Here is a 15363-nt window from a genome sequence, read left to right as displayed (position 1 = left end):
GCTAGCGGTACCTGGCACCCGAGGGGGAAACCAGCAGGTCAAAACTGATCGTTAAACATCTTTTCTAAAAACCCGATCTCATCTCTCGGGCAACAGGACACCACCCGTAACTACATCTACCATTACCTCCCCCACTCGTAGCGCTGTGAAAAACGATTACAAAATGCACACACCCACAGAGAAGTCTGAGTCACGGTCAGTGGGAAAACAAAGACGAAGCTACAATAGGAGCTTGCGGATTACACTCCATCGCCGCAGTGGAGATGTTATCATGTTGATGCTGTTATGAACGCACAGGGCCTGCGAGCATCTCTGAGGTTTCAGCGGACAGCAAACAGGTCTATGACGCAGCGCGGTGGAGTCAAGCCTCACGGAAGGCCGGCTACACCTCTAAACCTCGTTGAAAGGCACATCTCCGCATCCGTGCTCGACACCGCAAGACGTGTCCCGATGAATAATTCACCGTGCGCGTGGAACCGACACCGTGTCTGCGCTGGATGGAGAGTTGGTGGTGGGGATCTCTTTCCCCTCACCGTTTACCAGTAGAACGGATGTCTTCACACGAGGGAGGCGGAGGGGGGGGGCTTCCAGTGAACAAGAGGACGAATCATTGGCGCGTCTGATACGTTTCAATCGTGGCAAAAAAGCCGCCTCACTTTAACCTGATGTGTGTTTAACAGAGTCCAACGTGGTTCGGGTTCCACCGGCAGGGAATCGCCAACTGTCCACGGGCTGGAAACCACCGACACGCCAGCTGAAATCTCATACCAGAGATTGCGTTAAAAAAGGTGCGCGACCACAGGCTTGAGATGCGGGTGAGGAGGGAGGCGACGCAGCGGGGAAACCGACGGGGTCGTCTGGCTCCGTGACGCCGGCATGCGACAACAACTTTACGCAGCGCGGATATAAATCATCCACATCGTCGCCTATTTAAATAACTCTTCAGTCTGGACTCGGGGAACCAGACACCTCTGCGGCTCACCGGGGGGGGGTTAGCGGGGATCAGGACATCCAAGCTCTGGTCTTGAAGCTCTTACTATGAGCGGGACGTCGGACTCAACGCGAAGCCTGCGGGTCAACGATGTCGAGCCGCCGCTTTGAGAGAGGATTCAAGTTGAAAGGGGGGTGCAGAAGGCAATGTCTAATTGGCAATAGAAATAAAATCCACAGGACTCCCCCCGAAGCCAATACGGGGGGTTCATTTGTCCCAATTTTCCTTCAAAAGTTACAACTTTTTCTAAACAGATTTTACCATCCTGTGTGAGCATCTTTGAACAATAAATAAAAAAGCTCCTGTCCTATTTTATGGGTGCAAACTGTCGCGATGCTGTGTGACCCCCCCCCCGTGCCTCTTCTCTAACAGGAAGGAATGAGCAGGCAGCTCGTTGCCACCAGAAACCACAGCTTTCACAGGGGAATGGAACCTTCCTTCTGGAAGCGGGGGACTCCTGTTGGAAAGAAGGAGTCCAGTTCATTCAGCTACGAGAAAAGTAGGACGGCACCGCTTCTGACTGCCGACTGAAAAATCATATCAAAGTTTGACTGTAAAAGTGCTGAATGAGGAAGGATGGGGTGAGAGAGTGTGAGAAAAGGAAAAAGGAAAAAGTGCGTTTCCTCTCTGAGACACGACACTTCCCCTTTAGCCAAACCTCTAGTTGAGAACACGGAGCCATATTCATGCCGCCTGCGTTGATGCGCAGACTTTAAATCAACAGAACTGAATAAAAAAAATCTTATCTGATCGTGCATCCTCCAGCTGAACAGTTTCCCCATCACTCATTTGTGAGAAAAGGACACCACCATCAAAACCGCCAACCATAATATCATGTTGTGTTTTTTTTTTCCAGTTGAATGATGCGCCGCTCAACCAATCAGGCTATGAATTCACCACTCGGCTGATAAGCGCTACGTTCCTTTTAACCCCACTTTCACCTGCAAATTCCATCGCTCCGTTTCCAACGCCCCCGGTGTGACCCGGATGTGCGCCTCCTGTGGCGCACACTTCCGTCCTGGTGGCGTCACCGAGCAGAAAGACTGTAGCGCAGCAACAAAGACATAAAAACGTCACCAGCTTCCCGTGCGCAAACGCTGCCAGCGGCTCTGAGCCGCTGCCAAGAACTCAGCTCAGGTCTCTGCAGAATGCGTCTCTCGCTACATCGCACATGGCGTTTGATCCGCAGCAGAGGGGAGCGGCCGCGCCAAAACCCAGAGAAACGTGTTTCCTTTACTTGAAGTGGCCAAACATTCTGCGTCGGTGGCAAACCGAGCAAAGCCTCGACGCGTCTTTGTGCCGCTCATCCTATTCCTATTCAGGGAGAAAAACATTGTGAGGGACGTCTGGTACATTCTGGACGCACAAATCCGTACAAACAGACGAGCGCGGTGACATCACGGTCGCGTGCGTGGACAATCCAGAGGTCCACTTACGGCCAATTCACCAAACCTCTTTGAATTCGCAGCACCCAAAGGAGATTTTAACCCAACACTACAAATGCATAAACAATTTGCCCATGCAGTAAAAACAACGTGACACGTCGTGCATGTAACCACGATCTACACGTCATCCTGCCGATCCGGCCTTGTTATGAGAAATTGCAGCTTCCTCTACATGCAGCCAATCAATCAGCCCCTGCGGCAGTGTGAGGAGCGCTCACACACAGGAGCCGAGGTAAGCTTGTGATCCAGGGTAAGCGCATCATCTTCACGACGGCCGCCGCCGAAGCGTTACACGAAGCCGGTCACAAGTCAGGAGGAGGAGGCGGCAGCTCCATCTTTAGGGAGCCGCGAGTTCTGTTTTGTAACCACCGAGCACGCGGACATGAAACACTTTGCGCTCGTTAAAAAAAAGGTTCTCGTATCTCAGCTGGGATGCCGAGCGGGAAGGCACAGTGCGAGGGCAGGAGAGGGAGGAGGAGGAGGAGGATGAGGGAGGTGTCATCGTGGTGGTCTGACTGCCGGAGTGAGACGTGAATGGCTGCGGTAGCAGTGCCCTGAAGGGGCAGCCAAGCTCTCGGCCACTTAGCAGAGTACATGCTGAAGATTGTGGGACACGTCACGTCACACGAGACACTACGAATCCTCTTTATGTCAAAATATGGACAGAGTTGTGGCTGGAGGATACGGCTAAAATCACGATGCGGTTCATTTCATTTCACGAAAATCATCATGATGTAGCTTTCATTCTGCTGGTGCAACAAATGAAGCTCATTTCTTGTATCCTTCTGTTTGAATTCGAATGTTGACTTAAGAGACTGAATTGTAAATTCAACGCCATAATTTAAAGTAAAATTCTATATATATTCTTCATATGTTTTAAGCTTTACCCTGCATGCACGCACATGAACGCAGAGTAATCCTTTGCCAAAACAAATTGATTTAACAGATTTGCTCAGACTTTACTGAGAAACGTAAGTTAGTATGTGCTTGTTATTATCAATTTAGATACATCCCGACAAGTAGGATGAGTTAAAAAGAGATAAAAGCAAACCTTCAGTCCATTGTCACAACGCCGGAGCGGATGTCCTTCATCGCGGAGGAGACGACAACCTGCTACCTCGGTCTACAAGCAGAGAGGAAGGAAAAAAGAGTCAGATGGAAACCGTGATCCTCTAAAGGCTTCCTTGGCACATCGTACTGTCTTTGGCCGCCCACTTCACGCCTCGCTGTGAGAGTGTGTGTGCGCGTCCCCAAGACGCTGAGAACAGGGTCGCGAGGGGGAAAATGAAATCTGTGAAGCTACTGGGCATCAGATGTAACGAGGCTGCGGATGTTCAGACCATGAAATGCATTTGGCCCATCAGAAGGCACCAGCCAGACTGAAATGAACCCTGCCTTATTAAAAGGTGTGTGGGTTGCCAATGGAAGGTGTGCATAGCAGATACCATGTCACCTTGTCACTTTGTCTCTTGTCTGTTACTTGTTCGTTAGTGCACTTTATGCTTAATATTTTTCTTTTTAACTTTTTAATATTTACATTTTTTTAACTTTATTCCCTTGTTTTATACTAACCCATAGCCTTAGCCTTATTCTACTAAACCATTGCATTAGCATTTCATTCTACTTTATTTTATTACTTGTGCACTGTTGTCTTGTCTGTCTACTGTCGCGCACTAACCACCAAGACAAATTCCTTTCTATGTTTGACATATTTTGGCTAATAAATGTTTCCTGATTCCTTCCATAAGGGGACTGGTTCATTTTAGCAAAGTTTAAAGAAGGTACTGTGGAGGGGGGGGGGAACACCACACCTTACACACAACTTTAATGCACCGGTCTGTAACAAGCTAGCAAAGACTTTGACTACATTTCAAGATATAAATAACTATGGGTATTTCCTACTATAACGTTACGTACAAGTAAACCAATACCCTACTAAATTAAATTATGTAAAATGAAAAAAAATAATATTAAAAAAAATAAAAATAAAAATAAATAAAAGTAAATATATTATAACTGCAGCCGAACAGCCGCGCGTGAACGCTCTGATGACGTCACGGGAGATGAAACACAGAGACCGTTACGAAAGATAAATTGAGTGACACGGTACTTTAAACGCGATCAAATGAAACAACCGTGGACGAGCCGTCGCGCAGGTTTGTGAGGCGACGTGTCTGCGGCTACCGGCGGAACACCGAAAACGGTCGAGAGCCGGCCGGTTGAGCGGCAGTTACCCGGGACTGTAGGTTGACAAGTCCCCCGCCGGCGTGTCGCCGCACAGAGCCGCTAATGCGATGAGAGATCCACACCGACACCCTGAACCGCTTCTCCGCCAACACACGTCCCACAGCGGCACGAACCGCCGGTAAAACTACCGGAGAAATCCGCAAAAAAAAAACAAACAAACCCAACAACCCTGAAATGTTTGACACTTACAGCCGGTGACAGCAAACTGTTGGAGCTGACAGACGCTTGGCGAGCGGCAACCCTCCACCTCCCGCGAGCTCCGTCCGCCCAACGCCCGGTTCGCCCCGCCCCGTTTCTGACGTCATGACGCAGAACGTGACGTAATGCGGAAGAGGCGTCGCGATATTAGGGAGCCGTCGCTCGCGTGTTGAAACAGACGAGACGAGAAGAACAGACTTTCGGTGTGTGTTCAAGAAAAAGTCGAAACATCTAAAAAAACAAAACTCTTTCTTTTAACCGCCAAGACAAATTCCTTGTATGTTTGACATATTTTGGCAATAAATGTTTCCTGATTCCTGATAAACGGCAACTTTACCACAACCTCACAAATAGCGTTAGTCTCGAGAAACCAAACATCCTGCTGCAACAGTCCTGTAGGCTTGTCGTTTGAAACTGATTGTGTGACAGAATTTTGTGTTCGCTGTGCATTTTTGGTCTTTCCCTTGTCACCTGTTTTCTCACATGGTTTATTCATCTTGGCAAAATAGGCACACAATGTGAAAATTACAACAAATAAACCCAAAAGATAGGGAGCAAAGCGAGTGGTCTACCGTCTGGTCAAATGTAATATGTGTGACTTCCTACAGCATGGTGGTCGTCAATACTAATCCTAAAATCCTAAATAGACATGAATAATAAAAAATATAGTCTCTTAGGGGAAATAAACAGATGATTACATGTTGTACTGTTTCGCTACATTCAATAAGATTAGTTAACTCACGGAAAACCAAATCCGAAGCGTTCTCTTCGGCTTGACATCTTTCATAATGTCTTATTTTCGGAGAACCGGTGGCTGCACGTCGGATCTAATTCAACACTTCTTCATCCTTTAACAGGTTGTGACAACCGTTCATTGTCCAATCTCCAAAAAATAAAGGAACGATGTAAATAAAAGTTTGATACAATCCTCCACAGTCAGCGTCATAGAAATCTACTCCTTAACACCTGCAGACGCATCTGCACGTTTAGATCATCACCACCGTTCAACTTCTGAAGTTAAAACGCTTTGCTTTGTACGTTGTTGCTCCTCTCCGCTAGATGGCGGCGTTGACACAGACATGGAGGCCAGAGCATCTGTGGGCGGCGAGAGAGGTCTGCGTCACTGCCTCGTGTTGTTCATCGAAGCCCACTGTGATTCTGTCAGGTATGAAAACCACACGAGGGTTCTGCACTAGAACTGTTGACCTGCTGCAGGTGGAGGTTTAACCCGATCAAGGGAATGAAAGGGACACGCGAGGGTCTGAGGAGCGAGAGCGTTGTCCCAAAAATCTCGTCTCCTCTTATATGATGATACAAAAAATACATTTTGTTTGAATTGATTTGCACTTATATGCCATTTGTACCTGCAGTAATGCTTAAACCTCACGGCTCATTCGTAGCTGAGAGATACATTATTCCCACACTCTTTGTCAGAAAACTTACCACAGAAAAACAGATTGAAGATAATTCAATACTCTCATATCATTGTAAATTCTAACTACTCACGACTGTGAACAATCAAAAACACTTCAGGTTGAATTAATTCAAGCAGTCATTTATAAGGCGAAGAACAAAATGAACAAGCACCTCTTTGTACAGCAAACAACTCACTGAACACTGTATGAGACGAATATCACTTTTTCCCAATGAGCTGTGCTTCCGCTGCAAATTCGACGGTGCCAGAAGCCACAATTCACTCGTCTAAAAAGAAATAAATCAAAGCATCCTGCCGCCCTTCTGGTTGTGAGATCCAAACGGGGATGGAGAGATACACAACGAGGGGTTAATACTCGGGAGTCAAAGCACCGAGTCCATTCGCCTCTGATCGTGGACGCCTCACAGGGGCATTAACCCGTTTACGCTGGAGTCACCGGCAGAAGGAAACCATTTATTCATATTTTCCGACCAATATGTTTCACACGAGCCATTCACTCTGTTTCCCTGGTAACCCTCAAGGTTTCAATAATACCCGGAACAATCATTACCATCCCATAAGCTCCTTGCTCAGGTGAAGAAAACGAAATTCTACATTGTCCCCACTCCCTTCATCCCTCCTAGTACCTCCGAGTGTCGCCCTGACCCTCTGACCACGAACCTCCACCCAAAACCAGTCCTCAGAGGTTGTAACTGACCTGCACATTGTTGCCATGCAGGGAGTTGCTTTCATTTATAAATCAAAATGAATAATGAGAGCAGTTAGGGACAGAAGTTGGTGCTGGTGCCAGTTAGATGGAGAGACACATGCGGCAGGTTATAAATGGGCTGTAAAAGCTCTTAATGGATGCGTCAAGTTGTTTTTCAGAAAACAGGTCGAGCAAAGAAAAAACATCCCGGAAAGCGAGAAAAAAATAGCTTGAGTTTGTATGTGTGAGGATTGTCTATTTTTCCACATGATCCAGACCTTTGCTCCCATTAGCCAAAAGATGCAAACGGAAACACGCAGTGCAGCTAAAATAAAAATGCCCACGGGCGCCACAGGCGGGTTGTTTTTTCGCTGCTCCCGCAGTAGAGCAGGGGATAATGCGAAGGATTAGTGCGAGCGGCCGATGCCGGTCGGGCCCTTTTTCTCTGAGAGAGACACAGGCGAGGATGCTGCCTCTCAGTGGCCCTCGCCAATTACGCCGTCCGCTCCGGCGGGGCCCGGGGGCTAATGAAGAGGCCGGAGCACGGTGGGGGGGGGGGGGGGGTGGAGGCGGGCGGCCCGGGATCGATCCCCAGCCGGGTGAGGCCCGCAGGTGGGGGCGCCGACACGGGGAAGCATCTCGAGGCCTCTCGAGCCCACACAGGTCGCCCTGGGGGAGAGATGCGGCTGCATCCTTTTTCACTCCGACAAACTTTGCGGAATACGCAGGATATCAGAATATGGAAATGACTGGCAACAACCAGTGTGTCCTTTTGTTTGTTCCATTTGGATTTGTTCATGACAAAAAGTGGACATACTCACATTATCCTGTATTTGACCCAAACCCCCCCCCCCCCCAGAAATACTGCATTTCTAAACACAATCGTTCTTTTTTTCTAAGCCCCACGCTCACATTATATTCTGATCAGGCCCACTGCCGCTCATTCTCTGATAAGGTCAGGACCCGTCGCCTCCCCCTCAATGTCTCCGCACCTCCCCGGTGATCAGCATGCTGATGGAGCTAATTGCCATTTCTTGTTTTGGATTAGCATTCAAAGGTAAGCGTTAGCCAGCAGGGGCTGACGGCTGTTACGCGTAATGCTAACTTCAGGTCAGACGTTCCAAGTGTGTCCGTTGCCGCTGACTCCGGCGGCCCGTTTCAACCGGCTGTTCTCATGATGCACAAATTACCTGTAGAAAACACCTGTCGCCATGGCGATTACAGGACTGTTGGGCCGCACCGGCCCGCGTTTAAATATCTCCTCGACCATCGGAGAGCGGTTGGAGTCTGGGTGCCGTTCGTGGTCCCCGGAGGACGAAGCCCGATGGCTTTGCTGAGGTCCAGATCGTGACTTTGGTCCCACAAGGTCAACATTTTAATTTTGTCCAACACCAGTCGCTCTCCGCTTTGCATTTGGTCTCTTCATACAATCATTCTTCATGTGTTTTAGCCCTGAAATAAAAGCAAAATATTAAACACACAGCTCAACATTTTATCGGCACCATCTTAAATAGAAAATGAATTACATCTGAGGAACCAGGAGTTTTTCAAAAGATATTCTCCAGGTAGTTGGAGAGTCATTGATAGTCACAGAGAGCCATGTGAGATATTTCCAGAAAGGCTGTGAAGATGAGGCCTAATTGCTTTTCTTTGAACCTGATTCACGGACGTGGGCTCTTACAGGTGTCCTCATCATCAGGGAATAGTGCCGCCTGTGATACAAATACTTCACGGTGCAGCGTGAGTCACGGTACGATATATATATTATACCTGCGGCGCGTCGAGAGGTTGTGCCGCGAGCTCCGCGTAGCCTCAGAGGGATCCCCGAGTTCATGAGATAAACAAGAACGATTAACCAAAGCAGCCACATCAATACGCGCGGAAGCTACTGAGCAACATGCCAAAGTTTCCCTTTAAAAGCTTTGGAAAGCAATTGTAGAATTAGTTCCTTTGTGCTTCACGCATGTTTGAATGATATTGTCAGTGTCACTGCTGGCCGACACGGTTTTAAATGGGCTTTTAACCCCTAAGTGCGAAGCAGGAACAAAAGATGCTGGTGTGGGTTGCAACCAGCAGCGGCATGCATTATTGATCCCAGATAATTCAATCAGAGAGATTGTGGAAGACCAGAACTGATCTACGTGGCATCGGACCAATATAATGAACTTGTGGGTCAATGCAATTAGTCGAGAGTCGAATCCTAATGGTCATCAAAGTGTGGTCCAATTCTCACTGTGCGGATTATTTCATGGATGGAGATTAGTAGAATAAAAGGGCATGAAAAAGACAGATCAATGAATATATACAGGAAGAGTACAAAATATGCCCTTAAAAAACTATTTTTTTTATTAGGATCAGAGATTAATTAGGGACGCAGAAACCTGCCATCTGGCAGCTCAGATTCACATTCTAGAGTTTAACGAAGGTTTGTTTTCCCACAACTAATCCGACAACAAGTCAGTGTGTTCTCCTCATTACGCGATATAAAACCACAGACCTCCATAGACTTTAAAATGTGCTCAATCACTCAATGACGTGGGTGTAATCTGCAAGCCCGGTCCACGGATTAAGTACAAATAAGGATTTCTAGAATGTAAATTGGCATAAATTTGCTGAAAAGTTGAGTTTAACACTCTCTATCACGCATCGGAAATACCTGTCAGAACAAGCTGATTTTATCTGCAAGCTCATTTTCAAATATCAAATGGGAGCCGAAGAAATTATAAATACATGGTGCACACATTACTCTGCCATCACGCAACACTGTGTGTGGGCGGGGGGGGGGGCGGGGGGGCATCTTCTCAAGGAGCATCTTTGGGCTCAATCAGAGCTCAGAAGACATAGAAGCTTATGTCTCAGGTGAACTATTACTTACAAAACAAGTCGCCGCTGAGTCATCGTCCTCTACCTCTTGTTCTTCATTTTCAATTAGCAATCAGCAATTAAACACGCGCAGCCGACGGGAGCAGAAGGCCTCTCTGAGGTCTCCAAGCTGCTTCATCTCCATCAAGCGCCAGGACTTCACTACTTCTACAACGCACGACAATGAGATGCAAGTGTGCCTTTATGGTTTTTGAAAATATGAAACCTTCATTACATTGATGTATAAACAGTATTACGCCATTATGTAACGGGGTGGAGCTGGCGCCCGGCCGCAGCTTCTGCACGTTCGCTCTCGGTCTCAATGAGGAAAAAGCGCGACAGGACGTGAATATCTTCCCCGGGAATCTCGTTTGTTCGGATGCGTCCGGGCTCTGAATAAGTATGAAGAGTAAAAAAAAAAGCCTGTGCACATCGGGACGGTGGAGCTTCCTGGCTTTTGTCCTCATTTTTAGAACTCAATTACTTCAGAGACCCCGAGTGAGCAGTTCACACACACACACACACACACACACACACACGATTCTCGATGACAGCAGTCTAGGCCTGCTGGAGGAGAGGAGGGTCACGCGTGTGTCTTGCATGTTCAAAGGCCTGCAGGTCTCCACCGCGTCCTGCAGACCCCGTATCTGCAGAGTCAGCAGTAATGGCAGAATTCCCAGAGGACAGTTATGAAAGTCTCCCAAACTCTGTGGCATCGGGACAAACGGTGACGTGCTTGTTTTACATAAACGGCAAAAAAAGAAAAGGAAAGATGGGTTCACGAGTAGAGGCATCAAAAAGGTCGCTCCTCTCACGCATGAGGGAGGGTGAGAGGAAAGACGAGAGGGCCCCAAATTAGATTCCTTAGGCCCTTAATGGTGTGTGTGTGTGTGTGTGTGTGTGTGTGTGTGTGTGTGTGTGTGTGTGTGTGTTCGCATTACTTTAAATCAGTCGCGGTGGCTTCACTGCTCCGTTTGTCCGTTTGGCTGACCTTTGAACCAGGCGTTAATAATAATGATATATTTTATATCTACAGCACTTTATATGGTTAAAAGATAAATAAAATCAGTAACGAGCAAAGTAAAACAGTTAATTAACACCAAAGTGAGGATGCGTGTTTATTCTCCTCTCCGGGATGTTTCAGTAAAAACTAAAGTTGTCATCGTTGCATTTAATGCTCCATCTTTCTTTGCTCTCCTTGACTCCGTTATAAATGCCAAAGGAAGTCGTCCCTACAGACCAGAGTCACTGGTACGTGGAAGAGGTGGACGGGGGGTGCGGCAGGACGTTTGACTTTCATAAAATAATGACATATAACAGGAAGAAGAAGATCCGTGTTTGCGCTTATTTCGAAATCAGCACCTTTTTCAGGTGATTAAAGCGCACGCCTGACACGTTCTTTTCACACGAAATCCTGGGGACGTATTTGGTAGGTATAGTCTCACAGTACAGGTAATTGGGAGTATGATCCGTGACCTCCCTGTCACACACACACACACACACACACACACACACACACACACAGACGCACAAACAATGCTGTGCAACAAAATGAGCAATCTTGATTAATCCTTAAAAAGAGAAAACCCTGCAGAGAGCAGCAGCGAGTGGGGGGAGCCAGACGTGCACATCTGGACAGGCGGTCATTTGTAACTTGCATTTAACAAGGTTTTATGTCTTTTGCGAGGTGATTCCTTCTTTTCACTGCACATTCCTGCTTGTCATCGATGCATCTGCTGCTTATCCTTCTGCACACTTTCCAGTGCTTTTAATGAACAGCCGCTACGTTGCAAAGAGGAGGGAAGAGGAAATCGGCAGTTGGTGCATGTGAGAGTGGAGGAGGGTTGTTTGTGTGGAGGAGAAAGAAGGTGTGACTCCCCTCTCACTCGGCTCATTACAGATGGAGAGGACTCTGTGGAGTTCTGCTGCAAGTTCCTGCCGCCTCAGTGTTGAGTGTGCCTGATGCCCTCTCCTGTCTATTACAGCCCGCAGACACACACACACACACACACACGCCGACGGAACAACAAGCCCTTGCTATCTTTGTTCTCCTAAACGCTCTCCTGCACAACTGGAGATGCAGCTCGGGCCTCTTCTCTTTCCCGCTGCAGTCAATGGAAAGCGAAGCGTGGGTGGCAACAGCAGTCGGCGCACGCTGTTAATTAATAGCTGCGCTATCGATGGAGACCCCCCCAATCACTGCTCGCGTATCGGGAAAGGGAGACGTTCTTCCAACTCCGCTGGAGGCTAACGAGATGTTGAAGAAGAAGATTCATAAGAGTGGGTTTGGAACAGTCCAATCTGATGTGAGGCCGTGCACGTGCACGAGTGCCCGTATAAAAACCCGCATCCAGCCTCCCTCCTTCCTACGCAGCGCGAGCCGCTTCTTAAACACCAATACAATCCGTAAGTGTAGCTACAAACAAAAACAAAACAAACCCTGAATCACATCGAGGTTTGTGTCCTGAGTCTTAAGTGTGTCAAGGGGCGTCGACTTCACCCAGAGGTCAAAGGTGTCTTTAGAGAACCCATCCGGGGGCCGGTGAGTCAGCACCACTGTCAGCCGCGTGGTTCCTCAGCTCCGTCAGCGTGGCAGGGCGGAGGAGCGGTGACAGGGCGTCTGACAGGAGGCACGGACGCAAGGAGGAGGAGGGGGAGGAGGAGGAGGGGGGGGGGGGGGCACACAACAGGACGCAGACTTTTCCTCTCTGATAGACCGGTAAACAACGGGGGGGCGCTGCAGGTCAGGGCGGGTCAGTTCCCCCCGCGGCGCTGCGGACCAGTCGAGATAGTTTGCACAGGTTTGGACCACGTGCACCAAAACAAATAGATTAACTGAGAACAGGAAAGAAGGGTCGTTTGTATATTTACATCGGGGTGAAAAAGTGACTAAAAGCTGGCAGAAAAGTTCTAACTTCTGTTTTAGTGATTTCTCTCTTGAGAAAAAAAATGACGGAGGCGGCAAAACACAGACGGAATATTAAACAGTCCTTTTGACGGATTCAGGATTTATCATTAATGTGACATTTGAACTTTTTCCCTCGCCGGTTATAACTGCATCATGCACGGACGGGGGAATAGGTCAGACGCACGTAAACAAGACACCACAGACACATCCGATTCAATCTGAGCCGAGACATTGATCAGGTATCTGTTTTGTGTGCGCGTGTGTGCGTGTGTGTGTCCTGTGGAGAACTGTTTGTTGCTGCTGGACGATCAGAAAGACGCCCACACTACAATCACCTCGCCATTTGGTTTTTCTTTGGTGGAATCAGCTCGCTTCATGTGCAGCGACAAAGGGCCTGAGTAGAAGCGATTTTGTCATTCAGTTGACTGACACGTGATGTCAGTCAACATCTGTCCCATCTGTCCTGCTTTTGTCAGACTTCCTCCCCTTTAACGTCCGTAGCGTAACGTAAACAGGCCCGTCTCGTTCAGTCCTGTGTGCCGCACAAAGACTTTTAATCAAGAGGAGCCATCTTTGAGGAATGCAGGTGCTTTATGTGCAGGTGATTGATTTGATATTGTTCAAATGCAGAAAGCAGCGAACCGTCCTCGTAGAGAAAAGGGTTACGGTCGTGTTCATATTTTTTCAAAATCAAGCTGAGCCGAAACAACGTCGTGGAACAACATCGTCCACTTCTGAGATACAGACCTGTTAGAACATCTCGGCTGATCTGACGTCAGGTCCTCGGTCTAAGTGCAGCTCATCGAGCTCACAAATAGCACCAACTCCCCCATCGATCCCCGCGGCGGACACAAATAGCTGCTTTCACGCTGCGCTTTCACGAACACACAATCAAGCAGTCCGGAGGGACTCACCCCCCCACCATCTTCTGACGAGACCCCAAGGTGGGACATGTAAACCTGTGTTCCATACGGGACAGAAAACACGTCTGCACGAGACCCTCCGGAGTCACCAAGGTCACCGCGGTGCACCCTGAAGGGAAACATGCGCGACCAAGGCCAAACTGATGGCAATTTAATCCAACGCTTGTTGGTAAATTTAACCACAAAACCACAAATTTAAACCTCCTCGATGTGCTGGAGGAAAGCAGGCGATAGTATCACAGCAGGAACCAATGGGGTCGGTGCTTATTGAGACGGGGCAGAAGCTGGAAGCTAAAATATGGACACCACTTATCCTTGGGCGTTGAAAGACGGGGAGTGGTGGCCCTTACTGCAAACCACACATCCTTCCATGGAAGACCATTAAATTATCCCATTTGTCTAATATCACATTTCAGGACAAATGCAACTAGCTCTAGCTCGCTAATGACAATAAAAAGCTAAAGGCTTTTTCAGTAAGTACATTTTTTTTTCTCTATCGCACATTGAAGCCACTCGGCAGGAAAACAACACTTGAAATGACTTTAAACTTTAAAAAGGCGACTCCGTCTGCAAAAGTTCAAACGCCGTCCTCGGGCGCCTCGGATCAGCTCCCCGACCTTTGCGACCTCTCCCAAAACATCGTGTCCCCAGCGGACAATTAGGTTGGCGGAAGGGATGACCCTGTCGGTGCTGCTCTTTCCTGTGAAACAACGGCCCCGGCGTCGTCGTCCCGACGGGACGCGGCCCGGATTCCGGACGAAGCGACAAAGGCAAAGGAGACGACAGCGAAGGCCGAACCCCCCAACGCAACCTCGTAAAGCAAAGACAAAGCGGCAGGACAATGGTCCCGAGCTGAAGGCCGGGGCTTTTTGTTTGGCCCTAACGTAATGAAAACAATGCGATTAGTACCGATACGGGCGCGTCTCCCTCGGCAGCGACAGCTGAAATGAAGATGGAGGCCTGAACGGACGAAGCAGACAGCACCGTCACCTGGGCGGTCTCCTGGGAAAAGGTCAACGGTGGGAATCCACCACCTGCTGCTGCGGTTACACATCTGAAGAGAAAAGGAGGACAGTAGAAATATTCTTGTATCTGCGTAGATACGAGTGAATAGGGTGGAGGTTTTTTTTCTCCACGCGAGGTAAGATGTCACATGAGAGAGCAGAGGTTATTTCTCAGGTCGTCCGGGGGCCTATTTTCGCTTCTCGGATTGGTTTCACGGGGGGGAAATCTTTTCTTGGCCCCCACTGTGATGCTCTCTGTCATTCTGTCCGACCTGAGACGAGGAGGCACCGTCTTGAACTACAGTCAGACAGACTGAGAGGCAGAGCGGGATTACGGGCGGGACTACCTTGTGATTGACAGATCGGTACCACGGAGTTGTTTGTATTTTTGTGGTTTCATGGTTTCACAGCTGGACCTGAAGGATGTGGCTGCATGGGGGCGGGAGCGGTTCATATTGCCATGGCAACCGGAGCAAGCCGCTGGCATGAATGTGGACAGATGACTAGCTAAGATTGTGCCAATTCATTTTAAGTTTTCTGAGATAGTTTGAATATGCAATTGAAGTCTAAAACACAAAAAGTAAAACAAGCCCCTACGGGTGTTTTTTTATATTCTTCCCGTTATACTGCGGTCTGAGAGCATGTGATTCACCTGCAGCGCG

General features: G+C 48.3%; 1 protein-coding gene across 7 annotated transcripts in view; it reads right to left on the bottom strand.

Moving 5' to 3' along the window:
* Positions 1–5051, bottom strand: part of tmcc1a (transmembrane and coiled-coil domain family 1a) — a 33366-nt gene extending 28315 nt beyond the window's left edge. For 2 of the 7 annotated variants that reach the window (XM_078082899.1, XM_040194154.2), the window contains exons 1-2: positions 4873–5051; positions 3488–3559 (exon numbers count right to left, since the gene is read on the bottom strand). The gene's annotated coding sequence lies outside the window, so the exon portion shown is untranslated. Of the gene's footprint in view, positions 1–3487; positions 3560–4670 lie in introns of all 7 variants that reach the window. The other 5 variants (XM_040194152.2, XM_078082937.1, XM_078082904.1 and 2 more) reach the window with 5 other exon arrangements.
* Positions 5052–15363: the final 10312 nt, after the last annotated feature.

Source organism: Gasterosteus aculeatus, chromosome 2 (assembly GCF_964276395.1).
Source record: "Gasterosteus aculeatus chromosome 2, fGasAcu3.hap1.1, whole genome shotgun sequence".
NCBI classification, from domain to species: Eukaryota; Metazoa; Chordata; class Actinopteri; order Perciformes; family Gasterosteidae; genus Gasterosteus; species Gasterosteus aculeatus.
This window is presented reverse-complemented; position numbering and strand designations above follow the sequence as displayed.